The sequence below is a fragment of the Amphiura filiformis genome, chromosome 10 (assembly GCF_039555335.1).
Source record: "Amphiura filiformis chromosome 10, Afil_fr2py, whole genome shotgun sequence".
Classification (NCBI taxonomy): Eukaryota; Metazoa; Echinodermata; class Ophiuroidea; order Amphilepidida; family Amphiuridae; genus Amphiura; species Amphiura filiformis.
The window spans coordinates 35,737,814-35,752,188 of record NC_092637.1 but is presented as its reverse complement, the minus strand read 5'-3'; the positions used below and the strand labels follow the sequence as shown (position 1 = coordinate 35,752,188).

At 34.4% G+C, this 14,375-nt stretch overlaps 1 protein-coding gene across 2 annotated transcripts in view; it reads right to left on the bottom strand.

Annotated features, from left to right (window-relative positions):
- LOC140162797 (growth factor receptor-bound protein 14-like) overlaps positions 1-14,375 on the bottom strand; it is a 206,588-nt gene that overhangs the window by 185,319 nt on the left and 6,894 nt on the right. The window contains exon 2 of one of the 2 annotated variants that reach the window (XM_072186099.1): positions 1,908-1,996. The gene's annotated coding sequence lies outside the window, so the exon portion shown is untranslated. Of the gene's footprint in view, positions 1-1,907; positions 2,006-14,375 lie in introns of those variants that run through there. The other variant, XM_072186100.1, reaches the window with a different exon arrangement.

The following is a 14,375-nucleotide window of genomic DNA, read 5'->3' as shown; positions in this document are numbered from 1 at the left end:
AACATCATAACAGTTGAATAAATTTCACTTCAATTATTCCACTTATGCTCTGCATGCTAGCTATAGGCTTCAACACATGAAGTTCAAGTTTTGAGATATTTGCTCAACATATCAAGAGCTATCTTAAGAACCAGTGAACCAATACTAGGCTTGTTTGTACTCATTTTAATGCAATTTTCATGCAGATTCCAAATATGGTCATGGAAATTTACAATTCTAAAAATTTTGAATTAAAAAAAAATAATTTAAACTGGTCATCTGCAGTCAACACCCACGTGGAGAGAGTTAAAACATATCCTTTCCAGGATCTGTGGCTAAAGCATCACTATGCATGTCATGAATAATGCATCCAATACATGTATGGTTATGCTAATAGTCCTTGATCATTATACTTTTGACCAAATTTTGAAATGAGGTTCTCAAATTCATCAATAATGACTTGACAGAAAATTATGCAGCAACAGAACTCATTTATAGCTGGAGGAATTTACTTTTAACATCCCCACACACACATAATCCTACAAAAAACATTTTGTTATATAAGGCAAAAAAAAAAAAAAAAACATGTTTGTTTCCTGTAGCAGGTCAAAAAAGTCAAATGCGAAATGCAGTGTTTCGTTGTTGTTGTTTTTTAAATCTATATCTTCAAATGACAAAAATACCTCTTTTGCTGCAAATTGGAATGGGAATTTACAGTGGGACTCTCCGACATACACAAAAAAATCATATTCAAGAACATTTATGATCCACTTTCAACCTGCAGATTAAAAAAGGTATTTAAAAATTGTGTGATGTTTTCTCCAGCAGTTTTTCACTACGCTTGTTTGTTGTGTAATGTGTAAATGATTACTCCAGTAGTGTTTTATATTATTGTTTGTGATTTTCCGTTTTTTTGGTATTTTTTCTTTGAAAAAAAATTCAAATGCATAAAATAAGCCGTCAAAAAACGAATGTCAGCGCTACAGGAAACAAACTTTTTTTTTTGGCCTAAAGAAGTAATTTTTATATATTTTCAGTAAACATCTAATTTTCTCTCCAAATCTGTTCTAAAAACTCTTCTTTCAAAAATCTGCACCATAAACACCAACCAAATTGAAAGATGAGTACCCCATCAGACACTAACGTGAATGATTCTTTAAAATTTTAGAAAGTTCCTGCTATATTCTTATTTATTCTTAATAGCCATGTTTTGAGGGACCTGGGATCACAGACACATAGCCATGTTTTGAGGGACCTGGGATCACAGACACACAAAATTTCATTCTGAATACGAGGAATGTCCTTCTGATATCAAATAATTTTGATTTTTTTTTTTTAACTTGTGATATAATAAAAATTGTATGGCAAATTATTCAAAAATTGATATTTTTTATATTTTAAACAATCCTCAAAGTAGGTCTTTTGGGGAAAAAAATTTATATCTTCAATACAAAAAAAAAACATTTTCAAATGATGGACGGCTTTTCCTCCCAGCTACATACACTGTATTTTAAGTACATATCATTATATTTATAAAGTTTACTCGACGACTGTTAATGACAAAAACATCAATTTTTAATAAAATGCCATAAAATTTGTATTATAAAAAAAAAATCGCAAATTTAAAAAAAAATCTAAATTATTTGATATCATCAGGACATTCCTCATATTCAGAATGCAATTTGGTGTGTTTGATGTGCTCTCAGCTCAGGTCACACAAAAAATGTTGTGTAAACGTTGAATCCCTTTAGCTGGTTCCCGGAGCTGGTTTCATAACTGTGACACATGCGCATTGCATACAAACAGACACAATCAAGGCTTTTCATTGGTTGATACATCACGCCGATTGACACACCAGCAAGCAGTAGACGGGGGCATGAATCCAAACACATGTTTGTTTTTAAGATATGAGTTTGAATCTTACTTACTGTTAACAAATATGGAGCGAAAACATCCCACAATCCAGTACCCGCATCAGTACATCACAAAATACCAGCCAACACACACCTGTATAGTCCTGCGAAACAAGATGATCATAGAGCCAACACAACCTTTCAATAATGTTGGTAATTACAGTGTATAAGCTACCTGCAGTCTTGATATGACAATAATTAATGAAGCAAAATTTACCCGCCACTCAATATCAACAAAGCCTGTCATTGGACTGTGCAGTGTTGCCGAAACTTACCATGCATCAAGGCACCAATCATTCGAGAGCACCCAATTTTTAACCATATCTTTTACATAACATACTTTTATGACACTTCAAGAGTAGTTCTAATAAATAATGGTTATGATTGCTGTGATGATATCATGTAATGACAACATTCCTGCATTCAGCAGATATATGCAAATGAATCATTCCTTGACGTAGGCTTCAAAATAACCAAAGGCACCAAAGCAATTGCATTCAGTGCCCTATACTGGCGTTGCCTTGGTGCCCAACATTTATCTGTTTTCAAACCATTTCAAATAGGTGCCCTTTCAAATTTGCCTTAGATTTGGGTGCCCTTACAAATTCTTAATTTGAGAATTCAAGGGCTGCCTTGGCTCCCTTATACCACCCTTTGGGATCTCCTGACACCTGAGGAGGGGGCAGTGGCGTAGCCAGCGGGGAGCCAGGGGCGGTGCCCCCTCCCCGTCATTCGTCATGGCCGTCAGTTGATGTAAGGCCGTCGGTAGACAGAAGGCGTTGGTGAAAAAAATAACTGGGTTTTAAAACTAGACTACTTTTTTACCCAGGGTGACAGAAAAAAAGGGGATAATTATAAAAAAATGATGAAAAATTGTGAATGAAATTGAATTTTACATAAAGATTTTGTGTTTTTATGTTGGTACCGACTATAATCCTTTTTTTTTTTTCTCTTCACTTTTTCAAACCATGCAAACATTTTTGGGGTCAACGAATCACAACTTCCGTCGGCAACAAATATTTCCGTCGGTACATTTACAAGTTGTGCCCCCTCGGTTCCAAAATCCTGGCTACGCCACTGGGAGGGGGTACTCACATATATGAGGCATACGGGTGATCCACTCAAATTGGGAGAGTATTTCCCCCGGAGAAATCCTTAGACATGAGACATGTTGAAGAAAACAAAGTCTACCCATTTTACTAACCTAAATCCTGTGTAATGCAATATTGAACACAACAATTTAGGCAACTTGTCAATCTGTAGAAAATATGGACCTATCTATATTGACCAAAATTCATAAATCTACCCTTAGAAATGGGTAAGGGTTCAGCAGCTTGCCCCCCCACCCCCCCATACACACAAACATGATGGGCACATAGGGCACCCCCACCCACACCCCCCACAAACACACCCGAAACACACCCCTACGTGCACGGGCATTCAAAGCAAGGACTTGTGACATGTGTGTATTGAGTATCTGTGAGATCTAATAGCCTATACCCCCCATGTGTCCAATGCACATACTCACAACGCGAGGACTCAGATTTTGACCTCACTTTGTCAAAATGTCTCACTTTGAATGTAGGAAACGATATCTTGTCCTCGCTTGGCGAACACACTTCAACCATCCCAGTGGGGTTAGGGTTAACATCCATTGTGAAAAGTAGCCCAAATTGGTGTTTTAACCACATCACTAGCAATACTGACTGTGCTTTTATTTCAGGGCTCTATCTATAAAGGACTTTATACCAGTTCCGTTGTATGCAAGAACATAAATTGATCAATATACCTTCTTTCAACTGCTTTTTATTCCAACCTGTTGAATCAATTCATCAATTCTCCAAACATCGTTATCAATGTAGTTAGATATAATTAGGCCTTTTTATAGCATCCATTAAAAATTTTGTGAATATATTATATTGATAATTATGTATCATCCCTGGAAATTTACACTGGCTTAAACAAAAAGATAACTGGTTTTCTTGTCAATGCCGCAAAAGTTAATGGTGCACATAAATTGACCAATCAGCTTACTCTGATCATTATAAAATAGAAATACTCTTAAAGTGATAATTTTGTCGCAATTAAATTTGTGCTGCAACAATTTCATTTTTTTTGTGTGTGTCGCATAGAAATAACAAATTTGTGTTTTTTTATTCCACACAAGCTATAAGTGCAATGAAATTATTTAGCTTGAAAATATCCACTTTTACACGAACTTTTACTTTTTAAAGTTACGTTTTCTTGACCTCAAAAATAAAACACCTGTGAAAATTTGGGTTAATGATGATGACACATGACCATGTGACCATGAACACTTAACAGGTGTATGATCAATTATTCACTGATATCGATCAATATCGATCAATACAGCACACAAAGTTAAAGACAGCAGGCTTTGCTAAGCTAACAAGGTCCCTGGGCAAAAGCTAGGCCAATCTATTGGACAAGTGAGATATTATTTCTAGGTCATGCAGCTCCACAGGTTTTCCTATTTAGGTTTAGGATGAGGTTTACTTTAGACAGGCCCGTAGCCAACATTTTGGGGGGTGCGGGGAACTAAATAGAAATAGTGGATCTCTTTGGACATTTCAAAAAAGGAAAAAGAAAAAGAGCAAGGTATACCAAACTGACAGACTATACGGTGCGCAGAGGGATAAAAACATCTAATGTAGGCACAGAAGTAGGTAAAGTTTGATAGCCAAAAATTACCAATTCCAAGGCACATCTAAGTGTTAAGCCAGCAAAAACAACTGGGATCAATGGGAATACAAAAGTGCACTGGAACAAGCGATGGACATCTATTTGTGCATAAACAAAACAACAAAATGTAGGCTCAAAAATGGGCAAAGTTTGAAGGCCAAAAATTACCAATTCCAGAGCCCACAGAAGTATCAGGAAAACAGTATCAAACATAATTATACTGGAACAAGTGATGAAAATCATTGTGCACATAAGCAGACAAACTAAACCAAACAGACAAAAAAGCACCGAAGTTTCAAGCAGATAAACTGCTCTTCTCCAGGGACAGACAACAAAATATATAATCAAACAACAAAAACTACTGAAGGCAAACAGAACTCAGTAGCAAACAAGACAAGTTCAGAGCAAATAAGCTGTGTCTTAACTCGATGAAAGCAAGTTCACTTCAAAAAAGGACTGATAGTCATATACGAGTTTCCAATTCGATTACTTTGCTCTGACAGTATCAGTGACATGAGTAAAAAGCTTTTTGCTTTCCGGTTGCTTCCCTGATTCTCAAACATTTCCTGGAATTTTAGCTAAAAATATTGTTGAGTATTAAAGCTACCATTCAATATATTCAGCTTGCATTGAGACCTGTGCCTAAAAATAGGAAGCCTGGCAATGAGTCAGCAGCAATCCATTTCATTCTGGATCAATCACTTTTTAAAACCTGGATGGGGGATAGGACTTCCAAAATGTAGAGGGTTTTTTTTTGGGGGGGGGGTCACCATGCATAAAAAATTAGATATTATAAAAACTTGCTTTAACAGTTTCACCCAATAAACCCAAAGGGGTACCGTACTTATTGTAACACAAATGACCATACATGGACCATGGACGTACTGCAAACATGGGTAGCATTTTCGGCCTTTCAGTATATCAATGACCCCTTTTTCTAGCCAATAATTGTATATGGATTGGTCCTTTTTTTTGAATTTTTTTCCCCGAAAATAGTACAATTTTGCCTCAGCTGTAGCTGAAATTTATTGAAATTGTCCCAAAATTTAAGGAAAAAGTATATTGATATTGGTATATTGATGGGTCTAAATTTCTCCATTTTCAAATTCTCAGTGGCACACCCCTACCCAAACCCGAAACTTGAGTAGCCCGGACCATGATGTGAGTTATCCTACCACATTGGAACAAAATATGCTTAATTTAATGCTTCTGCCACCACTGCCCTTGACAATAGGACCAAAAACATTTTCAATTGGAACTTCCTTTCTGGCTCAACAAGTCCCCCCCCAATCTTGATCTGCAAACAAATCCTGGAACCCCTCCTTGGCATTTTGCACAACCCCTCATCAGACTATTGTAACCAAAAATGAAGGGGAATTTTGCTATTTGAAGGGCCATTGTGTCCTATAAGCGTGCAAAATATTTTCCAGAAAGTGTTTTTCAGACTCGGAAGAAGATGCAGAGGGCAATTATTGTTTCATTTTTCTTCTATCATGATTTTTAGTGGGATGTACCCCATGGACAAATTTAGAGGGAAGTTGTCCCCCTCCACACACACACCTCTGCTTCCACAGCCTATGCACATATATTTGATGTGATTGTTTTACCAATAATCAAATCAATAGAGTATTAATTTGCTTGCAGAGTGTGTCTCTTGTGTACTTTTCTTTTTATTATACATACCCTGGATATCCAGGGTCCCTCCAAGCCACTTGTAATACCATGTTATGTAATTATACCCTCAGCTTTAATAGCATCTGGTTGACCTGGAAAATAAACCACTAACAGACTTTTAGAGATGAATTCTTGCTAACATTGCACAAAAGGTCTCTTGATTCTTCAGTGGCTGCATAGTCAGGTCCAGATTGCTGGTATTTTGGAAGGTGCGGGGCATCCAAAACATACCGTATTTAAGTCAAATAGCGCCCGGGCGTTACATTTTCCCAAGGGGGCGTTTATTCAAGGTCAATTTTAGAGCGATAATTCCCGTTAAAATCATTTAGGTAAACTTAAAACTCGCGCTAAAATGACGAACTATGAACTAGAAACACCGACTTCTGGTTCACTTCCGGGTTTCCAATCCAGATTTTCGCCAATTATTGACGCTATTATCGACCATGTGTGGGCAATTTGGTAAGCTACACAAGATAGCATGGAAATATCGGCATTTTTGAAACTTGGTTGAAAAAAGTGGTGGGGCATTTATTTGAGGGGGAGGCGACTATTTGACGAAATACAGTAGACCTTTTCCCCAACGGAAACTAGTGCATGCAATAGCACAGATTTTTGTTGTAAAAATTGGACCTACAGCTACCTAAACCCACCTTAAAATTGACCTTTGTGGACTTTTTGAATGACTTATAACCACAAAATGGACCTCCTGTCAATTTTCTCCCACTTTTGGACTTTTTATTGCAAAAATAGCAAAAAGTAGAGGTTCATGACTTTTGCCTACCCCCTGCATAGGCCTATAATGCCTGCTAGTAGTCATGTGACCTGTTTTGGGGTATAAAATGCCTCCTTCCAATCATGGACATGTTCCAATCACTGTGTTCTTGCTGAAGGATGATTTGTTTTACTAGGGGCCTATAATTCTATATACCGGTACTTCTGTGCGGGCTTCTGTGCAGTGTTCTAAATCAGTACAAGTAAAATAAACCAATGGTATTTCACCGGGTAATTTTTGGTAAAATACCGTAATTTACTGTAAAATTCTGTAAAATAAAAGATAAAAAGGAAGAGAGAAATTATTGAACCAGGGTTCACATCCAATTTGAGTGAAACTGGTCAGGATTGAGGTCCTTAGTCAACATGGTCAAGATGTTTATCCTATCATCTATCATTATGAGGATCCACATGGTTCTCATTGCCATGGCAACGCAAATCAAAAATTGGTGTGAAAATGACAGTATTTCTCATTTTAAAGAACTGGATATAAGGTAATTTTAGAGTGTTGGCTGAGTATAAATAAACTTGCATGTTTTTTTTATTAAATAGACACTATTCAACTTCACAATCATACCATGCGTTACTGGTACATTTGATTAATTTATTGTGCAGTTGAAAAATCCCTATTTGTGATCAATTTTGCTCCTCCAATTTGGCCATAATTTTGAAATGCTGCCACATCCAAGGTAGTATATGAAAGTTTCTCAATCAATTTTCTTATTGATGTGATTGTTCCTACATTTGGAAAAGCACATACATCATATCTTTCAGATAATGCTGTTTTACTTAGAATACGTATCACATTAAGGGGGTTCGAAACGATGTTTCTGGAAAACAGAAACTGAATTTAGAACCATTTGAATAGATTGAATAAGTTAAGCTAAATACACTGAGCAAAATAGTTTTTGTTTGAAGGAAATCGGACATACGGTTGTCAAGATATGCATGTTTTTAGTTTCTTTTGTATTCTATTGTTTTTTTGCCAATATATTGATGAAGTTAATGAGGAAAATTGGCAAAATGTGCTCATGAATATTCATGTTTGCCAATATTATACCAATATCTTATGAATAAACCTTCATACTACTTTTATTTTAAATGATTTTGACATGAAACTTTGCCAATGTGTTTCTATGGCCTAAAACATTACCATGTGATTTTCCCGCCCATCTAATTTGCATATTTGCATAATTAATTAGCATTAATTATGCAAATATGCAAATTAGATTTGCGGGAAAATCACATGTTAAAGGTTTAGGTCATAGAGACACATTGGCAAAGTTTCAGGTCAAAATTCTTAAAGGTAAAAGTAGTATGAAGGTTTATTCATAAAATATTGGGAAAATATTGGCAAAAATTAATATTAATGAGCACATTTTGCCAATTTTCTTCATTAACTTCATCAATATATTGGCAAAAAACAATAGAATACAAAGAATCTTTCAACAGCAATATCTCAAAAACCGTTTGTCCGATTTGGCTCAAATTTTAGAATTAAGATTATTGCATATCTCTCTGCAACAAGTCTATTTTAATCTCAATCAGAGCAACTTGATTTTGCCTTTCGTACCACCTTAAATGAGATTGATCACTACTAGTATATTCCGAATATCTTAATAAATTATAGTACTTTTGTCTTGATCAAACTATAGTTTGCAATGAGTGCAATATTTCAAGGGACAATAAGCCCAATCGCCATTGTAACTTCCGGTTTTTGAGAGCAGTTTTGGGACACTTTGACCTCTGACATATTGGGAAAACTGCTGTAATTGTTAAATTAATTTATTATTGTAATAATTAAAGTTATCATCAAAAATGTTTAAATAATTAATTTATAAAATAACAAAAGCAGTTTTTTAGCGGGATGCTCATCCTACCCAAGCATCCGCCAAAAACTGCTTTTGTTGCAAACCTCCATATATACATGTATCAGTACTTTTTTGATGATTTTTTATGTTTTCTCAAAATTGCTCAAGTGGATAAGGGTTTTTGCAACAAAGCTCTTCACATGTAGAATTAAAACATAAAAAAATAAACTATTACCTGAATGGGAAAGAGTGATTTGGGAAGTTTGTGGTTCTCTATATTTTCACATTATACTGCTCACATACCTTGATAAAAATTTTCTGTACCGGTACCATAAGAATGATATTAAAGAATGCATGTGGCTATAAAATCATGCTTGCACTTGCAGCACATAATTCCCCACAACTGGTCCCATGCTTTTACAAAGAGGGCAGCATAAACTATTGCTAGTACACATCAGAGGGTGATTCTTCCTGTGTCCATAAGCTCCGTCATGATCAATTAGATTATTTATCAAGCATTTGCTTGTGTGATAATCACGCCAGCAAGTCCAGCAGGATTCTCGCAAAATTCTCTTGCGAGAATCCAAATGGATTCGCCGGTTCGCCCGCACTGCCACGGATTTCTAGGCCTGGAGTGAATTCTTCCGGTTATACGAATAAATGTGTTTGGGAATTCAAGAAGCATCAATTATACAGGTTTTCATACGCTACAGATCTTTTAAATTGCTTTATCTAGATGAAATATCTACATAATCTATATAAATAATTTAAATAGGCCTGATGTGTTTTATTTTAAAAGAAGCTGTAATACATTGTGTATGGGACATGAAAATAAACACCATTAAATTGTGTTTACACCCTGTATAAATACATTGCTCATTTAGAAGGATGATGATGTTTACAATGTAGGAAAGGATACACTGGACCTGAAATTTGTAAACTTATTTGTGCTACCGTACATGATTTACGCAAGGTTATTTAGTACAACTTTGTGAACAGCAGTAAATCCGTTAAAAGAAATGTCAGTATGATAACACTAAGAGTCAATGTCTGTGCTGATGAAGCAAAGATTTGGACATGGGCAACTAGTACCACTGAACTTCAACTAGGATTTTCCATTCTTATACTTGAGCTTATTTGAAAGATCAAGTCATAGAAAACATTGATTAAAAAAGTGCAGTAGTATTTTAACGTGCATAATTTTATTTTTATGTTCGCAGACCTGATATCAACGTCCCAATGATTCTGGAGAATCTGAGCAACCTCGGACTACATATGGCCGTGTGTCATGAAGTGGTGTTCCTTTGCGTTTCGTCAGTAAATTTCAAGGATCGCACATGATTTTGCATTGAAACACTCATAATTTACTAACTATAGTAAGACCCTATTATAGTAAAAGTATATATTATTTTCTGAATAGGAAAATGTCCAGTCTTTCCAAATATGACATTTAAATGTCAGTAGGGGCAAGTCTTAGGTCTCTGCAAATTCTCGTATGCATGAAAATGATGTCAACAAGCAGCACCGCTTCAAAAATATGTAACATCTAAACCATAGCACATATCAAAAAAACAACCTTATCAGTGCAAAGTAGAGGCAATGGCCCACCTAAATATGTTTACTTTGAAAAGGTTGCCCCTAGTTGATGTACTGCTACGATACGGTCATTTTCACAGTAAAGGGTGTAACTTTTGATTTTTTGGGTCAAAATTTCAAACCACTTAAATATGTTTCTGTTTACTGAAATCATGCATAGAAGCAACTTAAATTCCAGTAAAATAATGTTTCAAGGCATTTGATTTCTAATAAAAAATTTGACATTTCCATAACATTTTGGTTAAAATCTAAGAAAAATGTATTTTACATAACCTCAGAAAATTATGACATGAAAGCTGGAATACATGTGAAATCCCATTCCAAAGTAAGTCAACAGATATAAGTTAAATTTTATACCATGTTTTGCTATGTTTGTAATTGCAGTTTTGAAAATTTTTAACATCAAGTGTCATTTACAATGGAAATTTCCAAACCTTAAACATATTTTTTAAGTTTTAATTGGGTTCCTAAAATAACTTGAATGTCTAACTTCATGTACAAATACTACTTGATGAAAGGAACCTCCCAGCCAAGTTTCACAGAAATTGGAGTTATTTTTTTAGAATTGGCAAATCAAGCGATTTGTGTTTCGGAGGCTTCAGTTAAGGGCTGGGGTATGAACGTTTGGACAGTATTTATTGTGGGACATTAAAGCACATCAGACATATCGAATTGCATTCTGAATATGAAGAATGTCATTCTGATATCAAATAATTTTGATTTTTTGAAATTCGCAATTTAATACACATTTTATGACAAATCATTAAAATTGATATTTTTGATATTTAACAGTACTTGAAGTAAACTTTATAAATCTGATGATTTATACTTAAAGTGTATGTAGGTGGGATGAAAAGCCGACGATCAATTGAAAATTTTGACCTTTCAGTATTGAAGATATGGATTTTTTTCCCAAAACACCAAAAAAAATTAGGTCTTTTTGGGAAAAAAATCCATATCTTCAATATGAAAGGTCAAAATTTTCAATTGACCGTCGGCTTTTCCTCCTGCTACATACACTTTAAGAATATGTCATTAGATTTATATAATTTACTTCGAGGACTGTTATATATCAAAATTTGAAAAATATCAAATTTTTATAATTTGTCATAAAATTTGTATTATATTGTGATTTTCAAAAATGAAAATTATTTGATATCAGAAAGACATGCTTCGTATTCAGAATGCAATCGATAGGTCTGAGGTGCTCTCATGTCCCACAAAAAATACTGTCGAAACGCATAATAAACGCTCATTTTAGATCCCTTAACAACACAGGTGATCATAAAAGTAAAATATTTGGCTTACCACTACAAGTTGACATAAAAAAATAGGTAAGAAATATCACAATTACCAATTTTCATGCTTTGCTTCTAAGTATTGAATTTCAGTTGTGACAAAAATTAATTTATCACAGCAAGTCATTTTTTTTGTTTCGGAGGCTTCATGTTAACAATTGTTAAACATTGCAGAAGTAGTTTTTTTGAAAACAACAGTGTTGGGATCATCTAAACTGTTATTTTCTTGTGTATATTGAATCAATGATTCTATGCGGCAGATATTGTAGATTTATCACATGTTAATTTTTTCACCCATTTGTTAAGTGTGGTGTTTTTTGCATGTGAAGCCTCCGAAACAGGCTTTTTTTGGGTATCAGTATATTTTTCAAACATTAACCATAATGTCAATTTTATTTTTAATTAATGACATTCTGCACATATCAAGTAATAATTACAATGCAGATATCAGTATGAAACACACCAATTTAGATATGCATAGATGATAATTAATCTTATTGTTGTTTCGGAGGCTTCATTTGTTTCGGAGGCTTCAATTGTTAACGGAAAGTTTGTATTGGGTCCCATTCTCAAACGGTGATATATATCTCCACGATTTAAAAACATGTGACTTGAGGATCTACTTTGCTACATTTTGATAAATAGATTGGATGAGCTCTTTTATTTATATTTGCACAAGCTTGCTGAACAGTTTGTTTGGAGGCTTCAAAAAGTTAACGGAAAAACGGCTCTTTGAAGTCAAGATTTTATAAAAATTTTAAAAGCTTGCAAATCGACTAATTTTTGTTACCCATTTCAAGTTAAGATAACAACTGTTATGAATCAAGAAGAAGTGAAGAAATAACCAAGAATTATGAACCAAAGCTACACCCACAAAGTTTGTTAACAATTGTTAACGGAAAATGAAGCCTCGAAACGACAAATATCGAAGTCCGGTTCTCAAAAATACAGGGCTGTTCACAATTAAATCTAATGTGGCAGTGTTTACTGAACAGATGACTGTACTTTCAGGATAAGAAAAATTATCCATGAACTAACTGAATAAAACACAGGGTTTTACAAAAATGTTACTGTTTTTTATAGTTTTTCAAAATGGCAATATTAAGTACATTTAAGCCTGCTAAAACTGAACGCAGTAACTCCCAAAGCTGATTATGCTACCCAAGGTAGCTGCTAACTAGATGACTTATGTGGCCAAAAATTATGGAATTCTGTGGCTTTATTAGAACACTACGGATTAAAATGTTAAAAATCCAAAGTTACACCCTTTACCGTGAAAATGACCATACACGGCATGACATATTACGAAATTTTCAGTCATAATGAGTGGAAAATACAGGAATAATGCTTAGACTGCTTAAGACTTGCCCCTACTGGAAAATAGATACCACTATTGGAAAGAATAGACTTTTTCCTTCAAGAAAATGTATAATTTTGCTTTGATAGGGTCTATAGTTCGTAAATTATGAGTGTTTTAATGTAAGATGGTCCGCGATTCGTGTCCCAGGAACTTATACTGTTGGTCTATGGGGTAATTAATTATTTAATTACAGTACCGTACTTCGTTAACAAAAACACAAAACAAATGAATTTGGTATTAAGTAGAGTAGGCCTACAACTGATTAGCTTCACAACAGTATATTAATTATTATTTAAAGTTTTATTCATTGTTCTAATATAGATAAGCCTTGATGAACTAGGTGCACATTTTCTCCCATAGACTTTACATGCAAACCGTATCCCAATTCCGTATCCCAATTGCACCACCCTGTATCTTTAAAATTACTCGCAACTTCTTTATTTAAAATCACAGAATATTAATTTTGGTACCAAATGAAGGAGAACTTTCCAGGTTTTAAAATGAATGCAAATTTGATAGTATTGAAACAGACTAAAGTTGTTTATACTTCTTACAAATAAGTCATTTTTCACTGTGAAGTTGAATATTTAGGTATGAGAGGCAAGCCTTAGTTAACACATTTGCTAGTCAGCCAAATTGGCCTAAACAGGGCCCAAACACACTACATATTTACATAGAAATTTAAAAGAAAAGATAGGTCAAGGAAACCTACATAAATATGTTGTCTATACTTCACTTGACCATTATATGATTTTTTTTTGTGATGAGACAATTGATAGCAGTTCCACATAGAAAAGCTGCACTATCAGGAGACTAAATATACAGGGAACCATACCGTAGTAGTAAATAGGGCAGCGCCAATACGAAAATGTCATACTGATAAGGCCAAAAAAAAAAATTGTTTGTTTGTCCATAAAGGCTTATGAAATAGTTGGGTCGGTAGGTCGGATTTTTTTTTTTTTTTTTACAGATATTGCACTTGAAACTGACAACTGACAAGACTGGTAAATAAGTCCAAACACACAGCACTTCACTGGTTTAACTCTTGAGATGGTTCTGCTGATAGGCCTGGCATTTTCGGGTAATTTTGTACCCGGGTACCAGCGCATTTTTCAGGCGGGTAACGGGTACCAAAAAAAAAAAAAAAAAAAAAAAGTTTTTTATTTTTTAGATTTTATAATAACCATGAACATAAAAAAAAAAAAAAAAAAAAAAAAAAAAAAAAAAAAAAAAAAAAAAAAAAAAAAAATTCAAGATGTTTTGTATTTTT